The following is a 9788-nucleotide window of genomic DNA, read 5'->3' as shown; positions in this document are numbered from 1 at the left end:
GATCTTCCACTTATGGTAACCATTTTGTATTCACAACTATATTAATATATGTGTGAATATGTAAATGCACATAATTTATATTTCAGAATATTCTAGGATACATAATGAAAATAGGAAATAATAGACTAGACTTTCCTTTAAAGAAATGTGTTTATGCATTCATCAATAGATTTTATAAATATTGCTTAATTCCACTCTCAGGACATATTCAGAATTACCATATGGTATCTAATAAATGTATAATGATGAGTATTTATCACCTTACAATTTAAGGTGATATAATATACTTTATAAATTGAGGGCATTCATTCATATTTGTTACATGAATAAGAATACATCAAATCATGTTCCTTTCTTCCATGGAGAATTGGAAATAAAATTTCATTACATAAATTATACTAAGAAACAAGTAAAACTACTTGTACTAAAACAGGGAAAGTCATATCAAGGGCAGAACTTTAAATGAGACAAAAGGCTGATTCGGAAGAAAATGAAATACAAGAAAAATATGTAGATCTCTTCATTCAACAAATGTGATAAAAATTGTAATTCACCATTCATCCATTTTTTCTCACTTTTCATTTATCCTTTATCTAATTTAACCATTTAAAAAACCTACAATGTAACTGTTGTATGTAGAGCTGTATTACATCTTAAGGATTTGTTGATGAAAGGCAATGTTCTGTCAACAAGAGCTTCATATTCTAATTGGAAACAAATGTGTTGACAGAATATTAGAGTATAATGCTGTAATGATTGAAATATCCAGTTATATAAATGGAAAATATGAAACAGGAAATACTTTTCAGAATGCTTGAAACTTCAACCCAATCATGGAAAGAATGAATAAGAATTGTTTCTGTTTCTATGTAGAGGAAGACATCTGAATTTGATTAGCATGTGCATAGAAAATTGAGAGAGCATGGCATGTTTATTAAATAGCCATTATTTTCACTATTGCCAGAGAAAAGTGAAAGTAGATGTGAAAAAACAAACAAACAAAAAATTAGAGTTAAGAGAGTTAAGAAAAGTAATTTGGGGTCATTAAGAACATTTTGAACTGTCTGTTTATAGTTCATAATGCATGAGCAAAACCGAAAGTTTCTGTGATGACTGCCCTTGTACTGTTCACTATGTAACTTATTCACTATGTAAGAATTTGTTCTCCATGTAAGAACTTATTTGTTATGCCTCAGAAGATTGGAGACTGATGAAAATTAGGCTTGGGGTGGATTAATGATTGTGCATTGAGCATTGACTCCCCTATACAGAATTTTATTGTTGTTAACAACCATTTGATCAATAAATATGAGAGATGCCCTCAGAAACAAACAAACAAAAAAAGTACACACTTCCAATGGTAAAATAAATAAGTAACCAAGATGTAATGTATAGCATAAGGAATATAGTCAAAATATTGTAACAACTTGGTATGGTGATAGCTGGTACCTAGAATTATCATGTATATAAATGTTGAATCACTATGTTGTACACCTGAAACTAATGTAATGTAATACTGTGTGTCAACTACCCTTCAATAAAAAATAATCTACTGAAAAAAAAAAAAAGAACATTTTGTACACAGCTCAGAAATTTGATACTTATCATGTAAGCTATGTTAAAATGAGTGATCTGACCAAGTGTATATGGGAGCAACACAGTAAATGGTGCTTGGGTTGAGAATTATTGTATGAGTCTAGTAAAAAAAGTGATGACCTAAATATCCAGAAAAAAATATGAGCATAAAAAACAGGGGTAAAATGTCAGGAAATAGGATTAAAAGTTCCTTGTCCATATGTGAATGCACTATTTCAAGGAGAGAAGGTCAACCAAGAATTCTGTTTCTAATTTGGGGTAGTGATGAATGGAGATGCCATACCTTAAGTTGTAACTTTAAGAAGGCTAGAAATAGTTGACAAGTTTTGATATTTATTCTAAGGTTGCTATGGGACTATATATAATAAGTGAAAAATACTTGGTGGTGGCATTCAGGAATAAAGTTTGGCAAGAGTTATAGATTTCATAGCCACAGTTTTACAAAATAAAACTAATTTTATGCAGTGGTATGTAGTCTCAGAATTACCTTTCAAAAATGGAATGAGTAAATTTATGTAGTAAAATAAAAAATATTCAAGTATAAGGTAAATGTTACTAGTGGTAAAATAGATGGGCTTTATGAAGAAATGTACAGTTAAGATTTTATTTTCAGTAAATCAACAATAAAGGTTAAATAATGGAAATGCTATTTTTTTTTTCAAAAGTCAGCCAATGATGGTCCATGGGACTGATATCTGCTTTTGTAAATAAATTTTATTGGAATATACATACATGTGTTTGTTTCTTAATGGGGGTAGGGCTGCTGTTAAAGGTACAACAGCATAAAACTCAAGATGGTGGTGTGAGAGGTGATACAGAGAACTCCTCCCAAAACCACATATAACAATAAAACAGAGTTAATATAACTAATCCTAAAAAAGTAACAGGAAAGAAGGCTGCACCAGACTGCATACACCTAGAGAATAGAGCAGACCTCACAAAACAAGGTAAGGTAATGTACTACAGCCTTGATCCAGCGGGACCCAAGCCCTTCCCCCACCCCAGCTCACTGGCAGGAGGAAGAGAAACAGAGCAGGGAGGGGGTGGAAGCCTAGGACTGCTGAACACTCAGGCCTGGAGATCTGCTTTGGGAGCAAATACCTATGCTGTATGGTACTCTGGATATTAGTGGGTTGGAAAGCTAAGAAAGGCAGAATACTTGGAGAGACTGAGATTCCAGCCATTTCTGGAGGACAGGGATCCACATACGACTGCTCTGTGACAAAGGACAAGTGGGCGATATGAAAGGCTTCCTCCCAGCAAGAGGGCGGCTGAAGGGGCGGGGTTTTCACAGAACTTGATGCGCGGGAGAAGGGATAGGTGGACAAGTTCGGCTGGGCGCACTCTGCTCTGAAGGTTGGAAACTTTCAGGAGATTCAGGCACTCCTTCCCCCGGCTGGCTATTCAGCCCTGAGGTATCCTACTGTGATAAGCAGCCTGCTGTTCTGCAAAAAGGCAGTGTCTGCCCTGGCGTCAGGCCAGCTAGAGGGAGGCCCCACCTACAGCAGCTACAGACACAAAGCATAGAGGCTTACACCTGTGTGCTCAGTCCACTGGTTCTCACAATGTTGGCAGGTACTGCACCCGGGAAGCCGGAAACAGCTCTTTCCTCCACTCAAGCACCAGCACTGCTCTCCTGCAACCCCAGACATCACTTGAGGGGCTGAGCAGCTCCAGAGACTACATGAGGGCACTAGAGGGTGCCACACAAAAATATGAAATGTCAAAGGAACCTGGTTCAGACCAAAATCTCACAAACACTGGAAGAAGTCCCAATTGAAACTGAACTTACCAATCTTCCTGAAAGAGAGTTTCAAAATAAAAATCATAAACATACTCATGGAGATACAGAAAAATATTCAAGAATTCAGGGACAAATTTAGGATAGAGATTCAATCTTTAAGAAATTTCATATATGAAATGAAACATACAATGGAGGGATTGAAAAGCAGAATAGATGTAGTAGAAGAGACAGTAAATGAAATAGAAATTACAGAAAAGGAATACAAAGAAGTTGAAGCACAGAGAGAAAAAAGGATTTCTAGGAATGAAAGAATATTGAGAGAAATGTGTGGCCAATCCAAATGGAACAATATTCGCATTACAGGGGTACCAGAAGAGAGATAAAAAGGGATCGAAAGGGTCATAGAGGAGGTAGTTGCTGAAAACTTCCCCAACCTGGGGACAAACAGAGTCTCTCAGGCCATGAGGTGCACAGACGTGCCAACACAAGAGACCCAAGGATGACAACACCAAGATATATAATAATTAAAGTGGCAAAGATCAAGGATAAGGACAGACTTTTAAAAGCAGCTAGAGAAAAAAGATCACATATGAAGTAATATCCATCAGGTTATCATCAGACTTCTCAACAGAAACCTCACAGGCCAGAAGGGAGTGGCATGATATATTTAATGTAATGAAACAGAAGGGCCTCGAACAAAGAATACTCAACCCAGCAAGGTTATCATTTAAATTTGAAGATGGGATTAAAAAATTTTCAGATAAGAAAAAGCTGAGGGAATTTACCTCCCACAAACTACCTCTACAGTGCATTTTGGAAGGACTGCTATAGATAGAAGTGTTCCTAAGGCTAAATAGCTGTCACCAGGGGAAACAAAAACACAGTAAAGAAAGTAGAATAATTAATTTCTTAGCATATACAAAATCAAATCAACTACATGCAAAGTCAACCAGGGGATAAACAAAGAATACAGAATATGATACCTACTATAAAAAGAATAGAGGTTGAAGGAAGAGGAAAAAAAGAAAGAAATCTCTGGTTGTGTTGTTAATAGCATATGATGTGAGTTAAGTGAGTTAAATTAGACTGTTAGATAGTAAGGGAATTACACTTGAACCTTTGGTAACCACGAATCTAAAGCCAGCGATGGCAATAAGTGTATACCTATCGATAATCACCTAGTGGTCTGAATGCACCAGTCAAAAGACATAGAGTCACTGAATGGATAAAAAAACAAGACACGTCTATATGCTGCCTACAAGAGACTCACTTCAAACCCAAAGACATACATGGACTGAAAATAAAGGGATGGAAAAAGATATTTCATGCAACTAATAGGGAGAAAAAAAGAGAAGTTGCAGTATTTGTATCAGACAAAATAGACTTCAGAACAAAGAAAGTTCCCAAGAGACAAAGAAGGACATTACACAATATGAAGGGGTTAGTCTAACAAGAGGATATAACTATTATAAATATATATGCACCCAACACAGGATCACCTACATATGTGAAATAACTACTAACAGAATTAAAAGGGGAAATATAATGTAATTCATTCATTCTAGGAGACTTCAACACACCACCCACTCCAAAGGACAGATCAACCACACAGAAAATAAGTAAGGAGACAGAGGCACTAAACAATGTATTAGAACAGACGGACCTAAAAGACATGTACAGAACACTCCATGCAAAAGCAACAGGATACACATTCTTCTCAAGTGCACATGGAACATTTTCAACAATAGATCATATACAAGGCCACAAAAAGAACCTCAGTAAATTCAAAAATATTGAAATTGTACCACCCAGCTTCTCAGATCACAAAAGTATGAAACTAGAAATAAATTCCACAAGAAAATGAAAAAGCCAACAAACACATGGAGGCTTAATTACATGATCCTAAATAATCAATGGATCAATGACCAAATAAAATCAGAGATCAAGCAATATATGGAGACAAATGACAATAGTGATTTAAAACCACAAAATTTGTGGGATGCAGCAAAGTCTGTGCTAAGAGGGAAGTATATTGTAGTACAGGACTACCTCAGGAAAGAAAAACAATTCCCATATGAACAGTCTAAACTCACAATTAATGAAACTAGAAAAAGAAGAACAAATTAGGCACAAAGTCAGCAGAAGGAAGGACATAATAAAGATAAGGGCAGAAATAAATAAAATGGAGAATAAATCAATAGAAAGAATAAATGAAAGGAAGAGCTGGTTCTTTGAGAAAATAAACAAAATAGATAAACCCCTAGCCAGACTTAACAAGAAAAAAAGAGACTCTACACACATAAACAGAATCAGAAATGAGAAAGTAAAAATCACTATGGATATCACAGAAATACAAAGAATTATGAGAGAATACTATGAAAACTTATATGGTAACAAACTGGATAACCTAGAAGAAATGGACAACTTTCTAGAAAAATACAACCTTCCAAGGCTGAACCAGGAAGAAACAGAAAATCTGAATAGACCAATTACCAGCAACAAAATTGAATTGGTAATACAAACCTAGGTAAGAACAAAATTCTTGTACCAGATGGCTTCACCACTGAATCTTATCAAACATTTAGTGAAGACCTAATATCCATCCTCCTTAAATTTATACAAAAAGTAGAAAAGGAGGGAATACTCCTAATCTCATTCTAAGAGGCCAGCATCACTCTAATACAAAAACCAGGCAAAGACACCACAAAAAAAGAAAATTACAGAAAATATCCCTGGTGGACATAGATGCAAAAATACTCAACAAAATATTAGCAAAATGAATTCAAAAACACATCAAAAAGATCATCCATTATGATCAAGTAGGATTTATTCTAGGGATGCAAGGATGGTACACCATTCGAAAATCCATCAACATCATCCACCACATCAACAAAAAGAAGGAAAAAAACACATGATCCTCTCCATAGATGCTGAAAAAGCATTTGACAACATTCAACATCCATTCATGATAAAAACACTCAGCAAAATGGTTATGGAGGTCAAGCACCTCAACATAATAAAGGCCATATAATAGAAACCCACAGCCAACCTTATACTTAACAGTGAGAGGCTGAAAGCTTTTCCTTTAGGATCAGGAACAAGACAAGGATGCCCTTTATCTCCACTTTTATTCAACATATATCTGGAGGTCCTAGCCATGGCAATCAGACAACACAAATAAATAAAAGCATCCACATTGGCAAGGAAGAAGTTAAACTGTCCCTGTTTGCAGATGACATGATATTGTACATAAAAACCCTTAAGAATCCACTCCCAAACTACTAGATCTAATATCTGAATTCAGCAAAGTTACAGGATACAAAATTAATACACAGAAATCTGTTCCATTCCTATATACATATACTAATCATGAACTAGTCAAAAGAGAAATCAGGAAAACAATTGCATTCACAATTGCATCAAAAAGAATAAAATACCTAGGAATAAACCTAACCAAGGAAGTGAAAGACCTATACTCTGAAAACTAAGACACTCATGAGAGACTTTAAAGAAGATACCACTAAATGGAAACACATCCCATGCTCATGGATAGGAAGAATTAATATTGTCAAAATGGCCATCCTGCCTAAAGAAATCTACAGATTTAATACAATCCCTACCAAAATATGAATAGCATTCTTCATCAAACTAGAGAAAATAGTTCTTAAATTAATATGGGACCACAAAAGACCTCAAATAGCCAAATCAATCCAGAGAAGGAAGAATAAAGCAGGGAGGATTAACTCCCTGACTTCAAGTTCTACTGCAAAGCCACAGTAATTAAGACATTTTAGTATTGGCACAAGAACAGACCCATAGTCCAATGGAACAGACTAGAGTGCCGAGATATAAACCCAAGCATATATAATCAATTAATATATGAAAAAGGACCTATGGGTATACAGTGGGGAATAGCCTCTTCAGCAACTGGTGTTGGCAAAAATGAAGAGCTACATACAAGAGAATGAAACTGGATTATTGTCTAACCCTATACACAAAAGTAAACTCAAAGTGGATCAGGGACCTTAGTGTAGGTCGTGGAACCATGGAACTCTTAGAAGAGAACACCGACAAGGATTTCTTGAATATAAATATGAGCAACTTTTTCCTGGGAGCATCTCCTTGGGCAGGGATAAACAGAATCAAAGATGAACAAATGGGACTAAATCATGCTAAAAACTCTGTGCAGCCAAGGACACCATCAGCAGAGTGATGGGGATTCCTACTTTATAGGAGAATATATTTGTAAATGAAGTGTCCGACAGCTGGTTGACATCCAGAGTATATAGAGAACTCATGCGCCTCAACACCCAAAAAGCAAATAATCCAATTAAAAGATGGGTGGATGATGTGGATAGACACTTCTCCAGGGGGGAAATTTGGATGGCCATCAGGCACGTGAGGGGATGCTCCACATCACTAGTTATCAGGGAGATGCAGATTAGAGTCATGGTGCGATATCACCTCACACTGGTTAGGATGGCCAACACAGAAAAGACTAGGAGCGGTGAGTGCTGGCTAGGATGTGGACATGGGGGAACCCTCCTACACTGCTGGTGGGAATGTAAACTAGTTCAACCATTGTGGAAAGCAGTATGGAGGTTCCCCAAAAGACTAAAAATATAAATACTATTTGGCCTGGGAATTCCACTCCTTGGAATTTAACCAAAGAATATAATTCCTCAGATTAAAAAAGACATATGCACCCCTATTTTATTGCAGCACTATTTACAATAGCCAAGATATGGAAGCAACCAAAGTGTCCATCAGTACATAAATGAATAAAGAAGAGGTGGTACATATACACAGTGGAATACCATTCAGCCATAAGAGAGAAACAAATCCTACATTTGCAACAACATGGATGGAGCTAGAGGGTATTACACTCAGTGAAATAAGCTAGGTGGAGAAAGACAAATACCAAATGATTTCCCTTATTTGCGGGGTATAATAACGAAGCAAAACTTAAGGAATAAAATGGCAACAGACTCACAGACTCCAAGAAGTGACTAGTGGTAACCAAAGGGGAGGTGTGTGGGAGAATGGGTGGAGAGGGTGGGAGAAGGGGATTGTGGGGTATCATGATTGGTGCATATGGTGTGCGTGGCATCACAGGGAAGATAGTATAACTCAAAGAAGACAAATAGGGACTCTATGGCATCTTACTACACTGATGGACAGTGACTGCAATGGGGTATGCGGAGGGACTTGATAATAAGGGTGAATGTAATAACCACATTGTTTCTCTTGTGAAACCTTCCTAAGAGTGTATATCAATGATACGAAAAAAAAAAAAAAAGGGGTACAACAGCATAGTTGCATATATATGGAAGAAACTATATGGCAAATGGACTTAATACATTTTATATCTGGCCCATTCAGAAAAAGTCTGTGTATTGATTTTCTGTTGAATTTGGCCAGTTGGAGATGATCGCTATTTCACTTAAAAAGGGGATGATCAAGATTGCAATATATCCATTTTTGCTTTGTTTATCTATTATTCTAAAGAACAGTAAATATATTACTGGGCAAGTAATTTATTAAATTGTAATATTCAAGATTTTTTTGGCATATTAAAATAGATGTTCAAGATTTTTACTCATGTTCAAATAATCCATACTTTCAAGCAAAGAATAAAGCAAAATGATAATGAAATGGTTTTTTATTTAAGCCAGAAAATATAAAACATGCCAAAGATGGATTAAAGCAGGCAATTAACCTTGCTTATGCAGTAAAGAAATGTAAAAACATTGGTACTGAGTGAATTGAAATGGTATAATGGTTTATGTATAGCTTGAATATGAGAGTTTTTGAACCTCTATGCATATCATTTCAGTGTGCAGAAAGATTGATAACAATAAATTTAAAAATAATAAAAATAAGCAACTAGGACAATTATGGTAAAAATTAATAACAAAGGAGGTATTTCACTAAAATAAATTGTACTAGAATGATTCAATACAGAAATGGATGTGATAAGGGCCCAGGAAATGGGGGAAGGGTTGACTCTGATAAATATTTCAGAAAGAGAACAAATAAATTCCACCCCAGAATGTTAGCAAAAGTTGATGCGTCATAATACTGTGTGCCAAGGTCAAAGCACTTCAAAATCTGCAAAAAAGAATGTATATGTCCTATCAAGAGAAATTTCATTAAATCATTATATTTTACATTTCCATTGGATTGAATTACTTCATGTAAATATTTTTAAATTAATGAGGTGATATTTAGTATATAATTGTATTTTTTTAATAAATACAATTTATTATTGTTAATAAATAAGCAATGTTTCTCTGTATGTGTTCATATATTAACAGAATCTACAGACAAACTGTTCTTCTCTAAAATTATCCTATTGTTTTATTCTGTAGTTATAATGTTCGCAGTAATTGTGTTTTCTTGGCTTGTCCATATCCTTCATTACACTAATACTTGATAAAGTCAAATT

The sequence above is a fragment of the Manis pentadactyla genome, chromosome 2 (assembly GCF_030020395.1).
Source record: "Manis pentadactyla isolate mManPen7 chromosome 2, mManPen7.hap1, whole genome shotgun sequence".
NCBI classification, from domain to species: Eukaryota; Metazoa; Chordata; class Mammalia; order Pholidota; family Manidae; genus Manis; species Manis pentadactyla.
This window is presented reverse-complemented; position numbering follows the sequence as displayed.